The sequence below is a fragment of the Canis lupus genome, chromosome 30 (genome assembly GCF_011100685.1).
Source record: "Canis lupus familiaris isolate Mischka breed German Shepherd chromosome 30, alternate assembly UU_Cfam_GSD_1.0, whole genome shotgun sequence".
NCBI lineage: Eukaryota > Metazoa > Chordata > Mammalia > Carnivora > Canidae > Canis > Canis lupus.
The window spans coordinates 13,111,125-13,125,481 of record NC_049251.1 but is presented as its reverse complement, the minus strand read 5'-3'; the positions used below and the strand labels follow the sequence as shown (position 1 = coordinate 13,125,481).

At 35.6% G+C, this 14,357-nt stretch overlaps 2 long non-coding RNA genes and 1 other non-coding gene across 3 annotated transcripts in view; 2 read left to right on the top strand and 1 right to left on the bottom strand.

Moving 5' to 3' along the window:
* LOC100684547 overlaps positions 1-14,357 on the bottom strand; it is a 55,583-nt gene that overhangs the window by 1,358 nt on the left and 39,868 nt on the right. The window contains exon 4 of the long non-coding RNA XR_005381608.1: positions 388-528. This is a non-coding gene — a long non-coding RNA (uncharacterized LOC100684547). The remainder of the gene's footprint in view (positions 1-387; positions 529-14,357) is intronic.
* LOC111093360 overlaps positions 1-14,357 on the top strand; it is a 64,394-nt gene that overhangs the window by 32,359 nt on the left and 17,678 nt on the right. The window contains exons 2-3 of the long non-coding RNA XR_005381609.1: positions 8,524-8,654; positions 14,075-14,169. This is a non-coding gene — a long non-coding RNA (uncharacterized LOC111093360). The remainder of the gene's footprint in view (positions 1-8,523; positions 8,655-14,074; positions 14,170-14,357) is intronic.
* Positions 13,737-13,838, top strand: LOC119866987. The gene has a single exon (XR_005381932.1). It is a non-coding gene; the product is annotated as a U6 spliceosomal RNA (small nuclear RNA).

Here is a 14,357-nt window from a genome sequence, read left to right as displayed (position 1 = left end):
TCCCTTCAATTTCAGCAAGCAGCCATCTGAATAGTGAGATATAAATAAAGACTCAGGCTCCTGTTAGGGCCCCTAGAAACAATCTTTAAGGTGTAGTACACACAAGCAGGTCAAATCATATATGCTTATTTGGAACAACAGCCTTTCCTGAATGGAGGAGCATGACCACTCATAACTGAGAGCAGGGAATTCTTCATCCCAACTCACCCAGATCAAAAATGCTTACTATCCAGGTTTTATGTAGCATGTTTTCTCCTGTGTATGGATGTGTATTTGCATCTTGTTTCCTTTAGATTCTTCCAACATATAGAAATCATGGAGGAAGAGGTATGGATGTGTATTTGCATCTTGTTTCCTTTAGATTCTTCCAACATATAGAAATCATACCTGGGCTTATTGAAGTTTTTTGGTTTTTGAATTACCACTTTAGTAGAAGGGACCAATCAGTGGCTGTATGACTTGTTTTGTTGTACTTTCTTCTGCAGTGGCTAGTGTGTTATTTTCTTATTCTTTTTTTCATACTTCAATCTGAAAAGGAAAGAAATTCTGCCTTTACCATCCTTTCTGTCTCTACTAATTGCTAACTACCTCCCCAAAAGGAGAAGAAGCTGAAGTCATTGGTCAGAGCTAAATAGTGAATGTAACATAAGATGCACCCAACCATTAGTGGTCCCTAGTTTCAGTTCTTTCAGCCAAATGCAGCATTCTCTTTTCTGTGTCTGGAAGTTATGAGGTAGGCACACGTTGGACAGGGTCCACCAGCCTCTTCTCACTTTCAGTTCCATCTCAGATTGGGGGAGGAGAGGTGTGTGTGAAGCATACTTTTCATTCTTGTTCATATGACTTATAGGATAAAGAGATTCAGAGTTGACTCCATAGATTCCAAAAAGATGTAGGACAATATACTTTGGCTTTCAGGCTAATATTTCCTGAAGAAAACAATGAAATCTAGAAAAGCCCTATGTTTGTTTGTATAATATTTTGTCTGACAATAAATAATGTTGGCCCTTTATTTTTCATTTACTTATTTTTTTTGTTTTGTTTTGGTTTTTTGAACGTTATCAACCTGAAAAAGGTGGAATGATGAATGATGGGATTTTGGCACCAAAACACCTTAACATTTAAGGTGCATGCTTAACAGCTATTTATTTCTTTTCTCTACTTTACAGTCCTCCAGAGATAGGATAAAAAGGTATCCAGACAAAGAGGAGAGAGTTTGAGGAGACAGAAGGAAATCCTCAATTCAAACTTTGGACAATGATGTTTCCTCTGGCTAAGCCACCTACTTTCTTTCCTTCCGGCTGAGTATGGCAGATATTGGTAGTTGTCCACCGATATTCATACTCTCCTTCCAGAGTCTTAGCTGAGCACATGGCCAATTAGGAGCCCTTGTGGCTAGATGACCAAGTTCTAAGCAGCAGTGGTTTATGTCCCACTTTTGGATCTTAATTATAGATGACTAAGTCTGTTTTCTCCTTGACCCTCTCCTCTTTGCCATTGACTGGCACATACACATCTGATGCAGATGCAGATGCCAAGCATCCAGAAATGAAGATATATCTTGAGCATGACAGAGTTTTCCTAGTGGTTATGGGCTTATTTTTAACTATTTTGTGAAAGAATAGTAAGCTTCTGTAATTCTTAAGCCCTTGTCCCTTGGGTCTTTTGATTGCATTATTTTATAACATTTCCCAACTAATGCATGGTAAGGTGCTCCTCAGAAACATGGCTTACTCTCTTTCCCTATGTTTTCTTTCCCATGAGTCCCTGATTATACAGATCCTTAGTTCATACCATAGTTTTCAATGTCTTTGGTCATGACATTTGTGAGCTAAATTACAGGGTTTTTTTTTTTTTCTTGATACAAAGAGATATGTATTTCTTCCTTTTTACTGGGTTCTTCTAAGCTGATGATGCCTTCTTTTCATTTTAGAATCAGATAGTCATATTATTTTTAGTCTTCTTATTTTTAATCCTTACCGAAAATAAATGAAAACTTTTGGATATTTATGAGCTCCCTTTTACAAATACAAGTACAGAATGATGGATGATGCCTGACACTCCTCTATTAACAATTTCAACATGTTTTTGTTTTTCCTTTGTAATGCCTCCCTTCGCCAGCCTCTCCATAGTGAATGCATTTGCTCTTCTGGAACATTTTTCACTAAAAAGCATAATAAACATAACTCCAAAGAGCTGCTCAAAGGAAAAAATCCACTATATAAATTCCCATCCCTTGCAGAACCTGGAGAGTAAGATGGTATAATTCAGAGAATCAAGAATTTCAAATTATATAGATGTAGGTTCAAATAGTTTGCTATCTATGAATATTGGTTAAGTTTACCTCTTCAGACCTAAGTTTCTCATCTATGAAAGAGGATAGCAATAATTGCCTGATGCAGGTTAAATGAGATAATACAGGTAATGTGTAGTTTGTAGAGTGAATAGCACATTGCTGACACATGGTAGCCACTAACTCACTGTTAATTCTTCTTGTCGTTAATGTTTTGATTCTTTTCTAAATTTATCTTCACAAGTAATTGACGGTCAGTGTATTTGGAAGCAGTGTCAGAAGCCAAGATGTTTGCCTGGTTTAGAGAGAGTGAATGTTTTGTCAAGCCATTGGGGCCTACTCCAAATTCACAAAAACAACACAAAATGCTTACTGAACTGTAGAACACTAATTATGCACCCTATTTATAATAATCTTACAAAGTCTCATTACCTACAGCAGTCACAATGCATTCATCTCCTTTCTGTTTAGGCTGGGAAAATTACAGGAAGGCCTTGTCATTCTTTTTGGAGTTTTCTGTATTTGGTGACATTTCCCCAGCTTGCTGCAAAACAGCAGCTGCAATTAATTACTTTCTGAATCGACTAGAGGACAGCTTGTAAGTTTTCTGCTGCCCTCTGTCAATTCTGGCACAATGAATTCTCTTTTAAACTTGCATTTTACAACTTGCATTTCAAACGTTTTAAAGATTGCAGGGCCTGAATATAAAATGGAAAATGAAGGAGTATTTTGTATTTAGTATTTTCCAAGAAAATATAGCACTATAATGATAATCAATCAACTCTGGATCCTAATGTTTGCAATGAACAAATATTTTTACTTTTTAAAAAATCTAAAACTTTGTAGAAATCTCGTAATTGTTAAGCTTACATCACCTTATGCCTCTAACCAAAGATTGCAACCTCTTTGGGCTTGCCTATACTGACATTATCATTTTCCAAAGTTTTGATCATCTGAAAATGAAATGCAATAAGCAAAGAAAATCCCAGCCTGAAAGTTCTTGTCAATCTTGCTTAGTCAGTAATTGCAAATACTCACACTGTGTTCAGAGTCTATGTTAAATGAAATGTCTTGCATTTATTTTGTCTTCAAGTTTTCAAGTTGTATACAGACACATACCACAGAACTTTTTATGTTACTGGAGCACATCTCCATAATTGATATTAAAACATGGTGAGGGGTCATAATCACAATCAGATAAATGATTCCCAGTTGATCATTTATAAAGGATTTTAGAAAGTATTTTTGAATATAGGTTTTACATAAGAAGTCTAATAGTCTTCAAAGTCACTTTAAACAGAACGATCATGTTACATATATAAGAAGACAATATTTGAGATGAGGTCACTGTCTGTCCTCTATGTCCTTGCTCACCACCTGCCTTGTATCTGCTCTACATAAATAGCGAAGCATTCTCAGCTTCACAGATGATAGAAGCCAGACCAATCGATACTGACCTCTTTCAGAAGTTTCTAGACATAGATATTTTGAAAATGTGAGGTTCAAAGAATATTGCCAGCTGAATCCACATTGAGAATTAAAAGGATTTCTTAAATAAAAAGGTGTTCCAAATGTGCGAACTTGGTTTCCTACAAATGAGTCAAAAGTCAAAAGTAATCATAACTGCCTTTGTCCATTCAGTCAGTTTATTCTTTTATTTTGTTAGTAGGAAAACAAGAAGTTAGAGGATGACTTTGTGTCTCAGGCTGACTGAACTGTCAATATGATAGTTGATCATGGAGTCAAACATAAGTGAGAGACAAACCTTCCATATGCCAATTTTCAAATGAAATGATCCAAAACCTGTTCCCAGAATCCCAAATCTTTTCATCTACTTCATGAATGTTATAAGGGGCCAGAGTGTGAAGAGAGGCTTTTGCAAAAGGGATTGGTGAACACAGTTCTTTACACAGAGCTGTTGCTTTGCTGAGATCTCACCATCCTTCTTCCAAGGGATGAGAAGCAAGGCAACACCTTCTAATTTCAAGTTTAGAAAGGGAGCTTCAAGAGTATCAAAATATAATTTTCAAAAAGTTAACTCTCACACAAAATAACAGTGAGTCTGGGTCAATAATTTATTTAATTCATTAATGAGCAACTAGCCTGGTGACAAAACTATGTGTGTGTATATATATATATATATATATATATATATATATATATAAAATCAATATACTGAATATATAATGCTATATAACATGTAACGGCATATGTAACATAACCTATAACATACATATAAATATATAAAATATATATTGTACATATATATTCAGGGGAAAAAAATAAATGCCAGATAAGTTTTCAAAGTTAGATAGAAAATTATATAACATCTTATGGGACAAAAAATCATAACCATAGAAATCAGTCCTTTTCTCTACTAAAAAGATTGTTTGCATCTCTACTGATCAAAAAAAATTTAGTTTTAATTTAGTTAATATCTGACTTTCCAGAGTCTGAGACTTAATTATTGGTAAATAGTAAATCAAAAATGTTATCTTTTTTTAGAGTGACGGCCTCTGGACAGGTTAGTCAGATGATACTCTGATACTAATTTGAAAAGACATGGTAATCTTTTTTGCCTTATTTGTAAAGTTTAGATAACATTCTTGATAAAGAAATCACTCAGAATGTTTTGAAATATATTACCTACAGTCAAAAAGCAGACAGTAGGGACGCCTGGGGTGGCTCAGTGGTTGAGTGTCTGCCTTTGGCTCAACGTGATCCCTGGCCCCTGGGATTGAACCCACAGGGAGCCTGCTTTTCTCCCTCTGCCTATGTCTCACCTCTCTCTCTGTGTCTCACATGAATAAATAAATAAAATCTTAAAAAAAAAAAAGAAAAGAAAAAGAAAAACAGACAGTAGTAGTGACTCCTGCCTGAAGAAGATAAAGTGAAGTACATTGGGATCTAATCAGGTCCCTAGAAATCTAGAAGGCAATAGTAGGGCAGCCTAGTAGCATACCTGATGATAGACTCTTTAGTCCTACTGCCCTGAGACGGTAGCAAAACTCCTTATGTTGTAGGAGTGTTCTTCCCTGAGCAGATCTGGGCCTTTGGTTCAGAGAGTAAGCACAGAATCTTCTTGGTCCTGACGAGTATGGTCTTCTGGATACAGGGACCTCAGGAGAAAGCCTAGGAGTATGCTGCTGGATGCCTGGGGGCTGAACTAGAAGTCGCAAGAGACCATCCGAGAGATAGATACCTCTAGTTAATCAGTTAATCATGACAACTATAGGAAAGAATGGCAACAAGCAGGTAACTTTTGAAGGGCCAACTAAAGCACCCCCAAAAGAAAGATCTAGCTTTCATCATTAGCGAGGCCCACTCAGGATCACTAACTTAAGCCATCTGCCACGCCCATATTGTTCACAAGTAAAGCACCTAAGAACTGGCCTAGAGACACCCCTACCTACCTCAGCCTTTGCCTGGGCAGGAAAATGGAGAATGTAAGCATGAAGAAAACAGAGAATAGAGGTACCTCAAACCCTCCCCAAGCGGGCTTTCTGTCTGAAGTAAGCTAAATCAGAGATTTGTGTGTGCATGTATGGTCTTTATTTCCAAACACATGCTCCAGATATACTACAGTGATTCTTTTTTTTTTAATTTAAACTTAACCATATCATCCTTTTCCCCAGTTTTTTTTGAGATATATTTAATCTTATAACTATTCTAATTACTCATATAATACTATATAATATACTAACATATTGTATTAGTTTAAGATATACAACATAATGACTCAAAATATTTATATATTTCAAAATAATTATCAAATTTAGTTAACCATCCATCACTTCACATAGTTACGAATTCTGTTTCCTTGTGGTAAGAACTTTAAGATCTACTCCCTTAGCAACTTATGAATATACAATATATATTTGATATGCTAACTATAGTGACCATACCGTGCATTTCATCACCAGAATTAATTTATCTGTAACTGGAAGTCTGTACCTTTTGTCCACCTTCACCCATGTCCCTACCCTCCATCCCAACCTAAAGTCGACAAAGTTGGAGATCTGCCACTAAGTTTAGAATTGTAATGCTTATATGGGACTGGATATTAATTTTGGATATTGACTGGATATTGAATTTCTGAATAATGACTTTTTATGACTAAAACTGACTATTTTTCTTTCCTTTTTTTTTTTTTTTAACCTGAATGGGAACAGAGAAGTCATGAACCTGCCCCAGTTTTCACTGAGGGGCCGGGAAAGGAATATATCTCTCTAAATAAAACTTTAAAGGAAGAATGGGAAATAGAAATACAAAACTCATTGTGGTTACCGTCTACATGCCATGCTTTTTCACTAGTAGCAGAAATTGTTTCCCTTATATGAGGAAATCCGAGAATGGAACTTATACACATTCCAGGACCATACCTACTCACCTCACCATGATCCCATATTACTATTTTGGGGTTTAGGAACTGAAAGTAAAACTTCACCACCAAATTGATAGAGAATAACCACAACTAAAGAAATCAAAATGATAGTAAATGATACTTTGTTCCCCATTCCACTTTTAGATGTCTGTGCTAAACTTTTTAGGTATGTGATATAAAGAGAAATGTATATCATTACAATAAGTAAATATTTTTGGTTTTCTAATATGACATTAAATTGATAGCCTGGAAGATATGTGATATTCCTCATAAGTAAATTTTTACTTTCCAAGGTAAAAATACAATGTATCCATTTGAACAAAGCATTGTTTTGTTTTGTTTTGTTTTGTTTTGGGCTTATTTTGGCTAGGGATGCTGCATAGTATTGTAGCAAACTGAAGCTTTCAAAATTAAATAGGTTTTGGGTTGAATGCCACCTCTACCACCTTTTAACTTTCTGATTTGAGCAAAGTACTTATTTCAGAGCCTCAGTTTTTCCATCAATAAAATAGGGATAATATCCACTTCATTACATTTTAAATGGAATTTTCCCCCTTCTGTACTGTAAGTAAGGATTAGACAGTATACTAATAATAGCCTGACAAGGAAAAAGTATTTAACTTTTTGAAAAAAAATACTCATAACCTTCAAGGCTTATTATGATGTATATGACTTGGTGAATAGTTTTTCCTTCTGAGTTTGACATGTAGACTGAATTTGAACTTCAAAGTCAAATGTCTTCCCATTAGGTCCACTCTGCTGAGCTCTGCTCCAGGGACCACTAGAGGGTCATTGGTTTTCCTGAGAACTCTGAGATGCTTGGCTGCAGCTAGTGACCCTTAGGTCCTGATGCCAGGCACTTTGATTTACCTCCTGCTTCAGGTCTTACAAAGGGTACAACTGGTTTTGAAAATCTCTAAGCAATTTAGATCCTGGAATAGAAATTTCAAAAGTCAGCTGGTTTGAATTTCCAAGCTCTGGAGACACAACAATTTGAGAGCTATGTATAAACCTAGATGCTAGCTTGCTGTGAAATTTTGAGAAAAAAATAAAGATCCTTTAGAAAAGGACTATGAAACAAATGAGTGCTGAAGACTCTGATGTTCTTCTCAGAACTCAGCGGGAAAGAGGTAGTGGATGAATGAAGCTCCAGAACAAAGGGGATATTCTTGGGTCTCCATGACCCCACCTTGGGAACAAGGAGCAAGCACTACCTCTGATGTTGTCAGAAAAGAAGAATTTCTGGGCAGCCTGGGTGGCTCAGTGATTTAGCACTGCCTTCAGCCCAGGGCGTGATCCTGGAGACCCAGGATTGAGTCCCACATCAGGCTCCCTGCATGGAGCCTGCTTCTCCCTCTGCCTGTGTCTCTCTGTGTGTGTGTTTGTCTCTCATGAATAAATAAATTTTTAAAAAGAAGAAATGAAGGATTCCAAGGATAAATCTGGAGACAGGGTCCAGTAAAAGGCATTAATGAGGTATGAAGATCAGTTGTTCAGTTGGCAAAAGGCAAAAGAACCCTTGGTGCAGTGCAAGGTAAACCATTTTGACACACTGTCTGAGGACTCAAAATTCAACGATACAACCAATTTTCTACAAAACCTAAGAAGAAAATTCAGATATTTCCAGTGTACATATGAACATTTTGGTCAAAACACCCAGAAAATGGGCTACATTCACAACTATATAGTAGTTAGTAGAACCAATAGTCTAGAATTCCATATAGGAATGAGTCCAATAGTTCAGCGTTGTCCATCCACCTGAGGATAAACTAAAGCATTTTGCCATCAGCTCCAGACCCCATTGAATGGAAGTTGTTCCTAAAGACCTTAACTCCCTACATTCCAGGTTGCAAACACCTGCTTGATGAGTGAGTTCCACAAGGACTACAGCATAGGAGGAAAAGTTTACTCTTATAAGATGAAAGACTCTTCAAGGCAAGAAATTTGTCACTGTGAGATGAGTGGCTGAAATTGGAGGTAAGACTGTGAAGATGTCATTTTGGGATTAGAAAGTATACAGTAAAAAAAAGTATATATATGTAATATATATACTATATATAGTATATATATACTATATATACTTCTATATACTTCTATATATATACTTATATATATACTTATATACACTTATACTATATATACTATACTATATATATAATTATAGTATATATACATATACTTATATATATACTTATATATATGTCATTTTGGGATTAGAAAGTATACAGTAAAAAATGTATATATATATAATATATATATGTGTGTGTATGTGTGTATATATATATATATATATATATATATATATAGTATAGCCACAGCTAATGGTTTAATTGGATAGTAGACATTGGATGAGCATTCCATAAGCTATGAGAGAGAACAGGATGAACAAGGGTAAATACCATTTATTTATGAGTAGAGAATGCGTTAAGTAGTGTCTGGGAATACTGAATGAGGCTCCTGACAAAATTAGCTCCCCTCAGTGCCCGTTACAGTGTCTAGAATTCTAGTATTATTGCATTCCCTCCAATCTTGCATTACATTCCAGGAAACTTCATTTTAAAAACAAATTGCACTGCAGTTAGTTGTACAATTCTTCTTCATGTAGGGAAGTTAGTTACCATAGTTTCTCTGCCACTATTCCTGGAGATAAGGAAGTTATGAACAGGTTACACTACTTCCTGACAAGAGATAATTCTTCCCAGAAAACCGGACTTCTTCCATTTCTTCCCGTGAAATTCATACATGTTTATTTTTACCAAGCACCACAAATTTTAAATTGTTTTGCTTTTGGAAAGATCCAATATATGGTTTTTCCAAAGACATTTTCCTCTATTATTTGAAATATGTTTTCAGTTCATTTGTTCTCAACTCAAACTGTTGCTTAATAAAAGCCATTTGATGCTCAAGCCAACTTTGAAGATCATTGCATCTTTCCCCAAAAATCTTTTAAAAGGAAATTATGCTCTGCCAGCAAGAAATAGAACTAAACTAATGGTAAGTTTTGCTCTGTCATACCAAGGGGCTAAAGTTCGAAGGGGCTAATTAAAAAAAAAAAAAAAGAAAAAGAAAAAAAAAAAACTACCTGCCCTTGATTAGTGGGCCCAGGAAACTGATAAACTTTTTTTTAAAAAAAGATTTTATTTATTTATTCATGAGAGACACACACACAGAGAGGAAGAGACATAGACAGAGGGAGAAGCAGGCTTCCTGCAGGGAGCCCGATGTAGGACTTGATCCCAGGACCCCGGGATCACACCCTGAGCCAAAGGCAGATGCTCAACTGCTGAGCCACCCAGGCATCCCCCTTTTTTTTTGAAACTGGCAAACTTTTATTTATTTTTATTTTTTTAAATATTTTTTATTTGTTTATTTATGAGAGACACACACAGAGAGAGAGGTAGAGACAAGGTAGAGGGAGAAGCAGGCTCCATGCAGGGAGCCCAATGCGGGACTAGATCCTGGGACTCCAGGATCACGCCCTGGGCCGAAGGCAGGCACCAAACCATTGAGCCACCCAGGGATCCCCAACTGGCAAACTTTTAAACTCAAAACAGATGTGAAATATTCTTGACTAGTGAAAGAAGATGTGATTCCAGCGAAGCCAAAACCTCGGTTTTAGATAAACATATTAGAGACTGAATTCAGTTTATAAGTTCAGTTTAAAAAAAATAATAAAAAAAAAAAAAACAGGTGAAAGACTTTAGTTCCAGCCAACTGACTTGCTTCTTGTGCCCTGAGGAAGAACAGATGGATGGAATGGTCTGAAGGTGCTTCTCTAGCTAAGGAGAAAATAGACCTTGAAATAGATCACTTAGTCAGACCTCTCATTATTTTAACGACTACTCAGTGTAGAATGGCACAATACGGGTAATAAAGTATTATGTTCCCAAAGGCAGCTTCTTGAAAGGCTAGCTTGGCAGCTGTTCATTTCACCTGGAAACTTCAATTCAACACTACAACAAATGGAGTCTGGCAAGGAACTGTGAGAGGTCCCTAATTTATTAACATCAAGAGGCAAGTTTTAAAGGGACAGTTTTCCTTTCTGTGCATAATAGTTTAGCAAAGGTCAGAATCATTTACAATCCCCAAAATGTGCAAGTAAATAACTTTGATTACACAGTAATGTACAGCAAGGAATGTTCTTCCTCACACTGATTTGGTGAGCCTAAGAAAATCTGAAGAGTAGGACATGGTAAAACCGTGCACATTTTTCCTTTCAGTACCATTCTGCCTGAGGGTCTGTTTCTCTCTTTCTCCACTTGTCCCCAAACATTTTTCTAGATATCTTAGTAAGGATGGGCCACTGATGCTGAAAATAGAGGTGTCCCCTGAGATTAGGTTGCCCGGAGCCCCGGGTGGACTTGTTTTCACCTGTTTATTAATAGTTATTATTAATATTGAAGCTATCTCAGTAATAATTTTTGTCAATATATAAGCCTAAAGAAAGGCTTGTTATTTAAGGTTTAGATTTATAGCTTCAACTTTCATGTTTTCTAAAAAACACACAGAGAATTAAAAATAAAAACCCACACAAAAAAATAAACCTTTAATTAAAGTGAAAGTCTAATGAATATGAAAAAGTATCTTAATCGTGAATAGATTTATTGGATTGAGCTTTATAGGTCTTACAAAGCACAAACTTCTGGAGATTGGATATCACTGAGATTATCATTGGCACCTTAAGAGAAGCAGCTCAGTCATGATTTATAGACTGAGAACAAGCACAGTTTTCTGGAGTTCAAGCACATTGATAGTATTTTTATGAGGTTAAGCCAAAGTACAGCATAGGCTTGTATTATATAAAGAATCATATTCCTAGATCTTCAAGGATTCTGTAGGGGCTCCAGATCAGCTAAAAGGGAATCCACTGACTCCTTCATTTCTGCTAATCTCCAATCCAGTCTTTTTTTCCAGTTTCTTATCATGCATTATTTCAGTAATGTTGTTGGCCATACCATAAACTCCTTTGCTCTTCTGTCTTTTAATCACACCTCGTAAGCAAAACCTCATCTCTCATGCAGCCCACTTTCTTCTTCTTTCTCTGTTATCACCCAAGTGGCCAACTACCCCACAAAACTCCTACTGATATTATTATAAATCTGACTTCATCAGCCTCAAAGGAGCCATCAAAAGTGCTTACCAATTCTAGTATTGCAAGAAGATACTTGTATTATATGACAACGAATTAGATTATTTAGGTGAATTTTTTTTTAGTTCTAGAAAGACCCAAATTACTGAAATAGGCCTAGGAAGAATAGAAAATCAGAATACATATAAGTAAAAATTTGAATTAGTAATTTAGAAAACGTCTCACAAAAGTGAGAAGCCCAGAAGCCCTTAATGAATGAACTCTAGCAAACACTTAAAGAATTAATGTAAATCCTTCAAAAGCTCTTGAAAAATATAGAAAATAAGGGATTACTTCTGATATCATTATATGAGAACATAATTATCATATCAACCAAATGAAGGCAATAAAAAAGGGGAGGAAACTACAGAACAATATCCTTAGATTCAAAAAGCTTCAATAAAATACTAGCACTGATTCTAGAAATGTATAAAATAATTACACAGAGTCAATTATATATCATGATGTGAAAGAATGAATTTGGACCTCCTCACCCCACAGGAAATATGTGTATGTGTGTTAGTATGTGTAGATAATATATATCCACAAGTTAAAAAAACTCTCAAAACCCAATAATAAGATTTCACAAAAATATATTGCAATAATACAATAAACTGGACAAAAATTTAAAAGATGCTTCAGAAAAGGAGATTTACAGATTGCAAATAAGTACATGAAAAGATATTCACCATAATTAGTCCTTAGGAGAATATAAATTAAGACCACAATTTGATACCAACACATATTATTAGACAGTCTAAAATTTAAAAGATCTATCATATTAAATACTGAAGAGGATGTCTTATACAACTGTTTCTCTTAGACATCGATGGGAATACAAAATGGTGCAAACACTTTAGAAACAGTTCATCAGGCTTTTAAAAAGCTAAATATACATCTAATACATGACCTAATCATTCCACTCCTAGGTATTTATCCAAGAGAAATGAAGCTATATGTCCACAAATGACTGGAACTCAAGTTTTCATAGCAGTTTTATTTGTAATAGCCAAATATTAAAAGAACCCAAATGGCAAATGGATAAGTAAATTGTGGTGTATTCCTAAAATGGAAAAGTGTCTTTCAATATAAAAGAATAAGCTGTTGTTACATGCAAACACATGGATGTATTTCTAAATAATTATTCTGAATGAAGAAGCCAGAGGAAAAAAGTGCCTGTTATATGGTCCCATTTATATGAATTCTAGGAAATTCAAACTCTCTGTAGTGAAAGAAAGCTGTTCTATTGATAAACATGTTAAGTTCTGAAAATTGGTCCTCAAATTCAACTTTTTTATTAGACCTAACTACTATATAGGTAAACACTAACATCATCTGTTGATGATAGTCACACTTGACTGGCTTTTAACTTGGATGTTGTTTCCCCTTTTTAAATGAAATTTCATAAGCATAAGCAATGTTGTATATGTAACAGTGGTGCTTCTCCAACATGTAATATGGTAGAGAGTGTATTAAATGTCAAGAAGACATAGAAGCAAGAAAGGTAGGGTATGTGGACACCATCAGATCTCTCTTTTTAGGAATCACAAGGCTAGAACATAACATTAATAAGTGAACAACAAAATCTTGTGGAGAGATTAGAAATGCATCTTTTTGGGAACTGAAAGTCTCAGTTTTGCACTTTTAAGAATTAGCGCCTTTAATCAACAATGGCAAATAGAGACATTAGGTAAATTGTCAAGCTGAATCTCCAATCATTTTAGGACTGCCCAAGAAATTGCTAATATTGCCAATTTAATCTTTTAAGATTTGTTAAGTTTTTGCAAATTTCTCCTCTGCAGTTAATTTAGATAAGACAAGTATATACACACACAATCGATTCTCATTATTTGTGGATTCCAAATTGTAAATTTGCCTACTTGCTAGAATGTATTTATAACCATAAAGCCAATACTTGTGAGATTTTATATATGCTTGCTTCGGCAGCACATATACTAATTTTGAAATGATATGGAGATTAGCATGCTCCTGCACAGGATGACACACAAATTCATGAAGCGTTCCATAAAGAGAAAATATTTGCAGGGTTTTCATGATCATTCATTTTTCTTCCCTCAACACAGAGAGGGAAGAAAAATTTGAATCACCTGATGCACATTTCCAGCTGAAGTCAAACGGGGCCACACTCTGCCTTTTTGTTTCAGTTCTCATATTGTCAACAAGTGTCTTTTTCATGGTCCATTAGCTATCACATTTTTTTGAATTTTTGTACTTTTTGTTGATTTTGCTGTTTAACATGATCCCCAAGGGTAGTGCTGAAGTGCCATCAAGTGATACTAAATACAAGAAAGCTGTGACGTGTCTTAAAGAGAAATACGTGTGTTGGACAACCTTCATTCAAAGGTGAGTTATAGTGTTGTTGGTCTTGAGTTTAATGTTAATTATTTGGCAATATATATTAAATAAGGTATCTTTAAACAAAAATACAGGGGCAGCCCGGGTGGCTCAGCGGTTTAGCGCTGCCTTCGGCCCAGGGTGTGATCCTGGAGACCCGAGATAGAGTCCCACATCAGGCTCCCTGCATGGAGCCT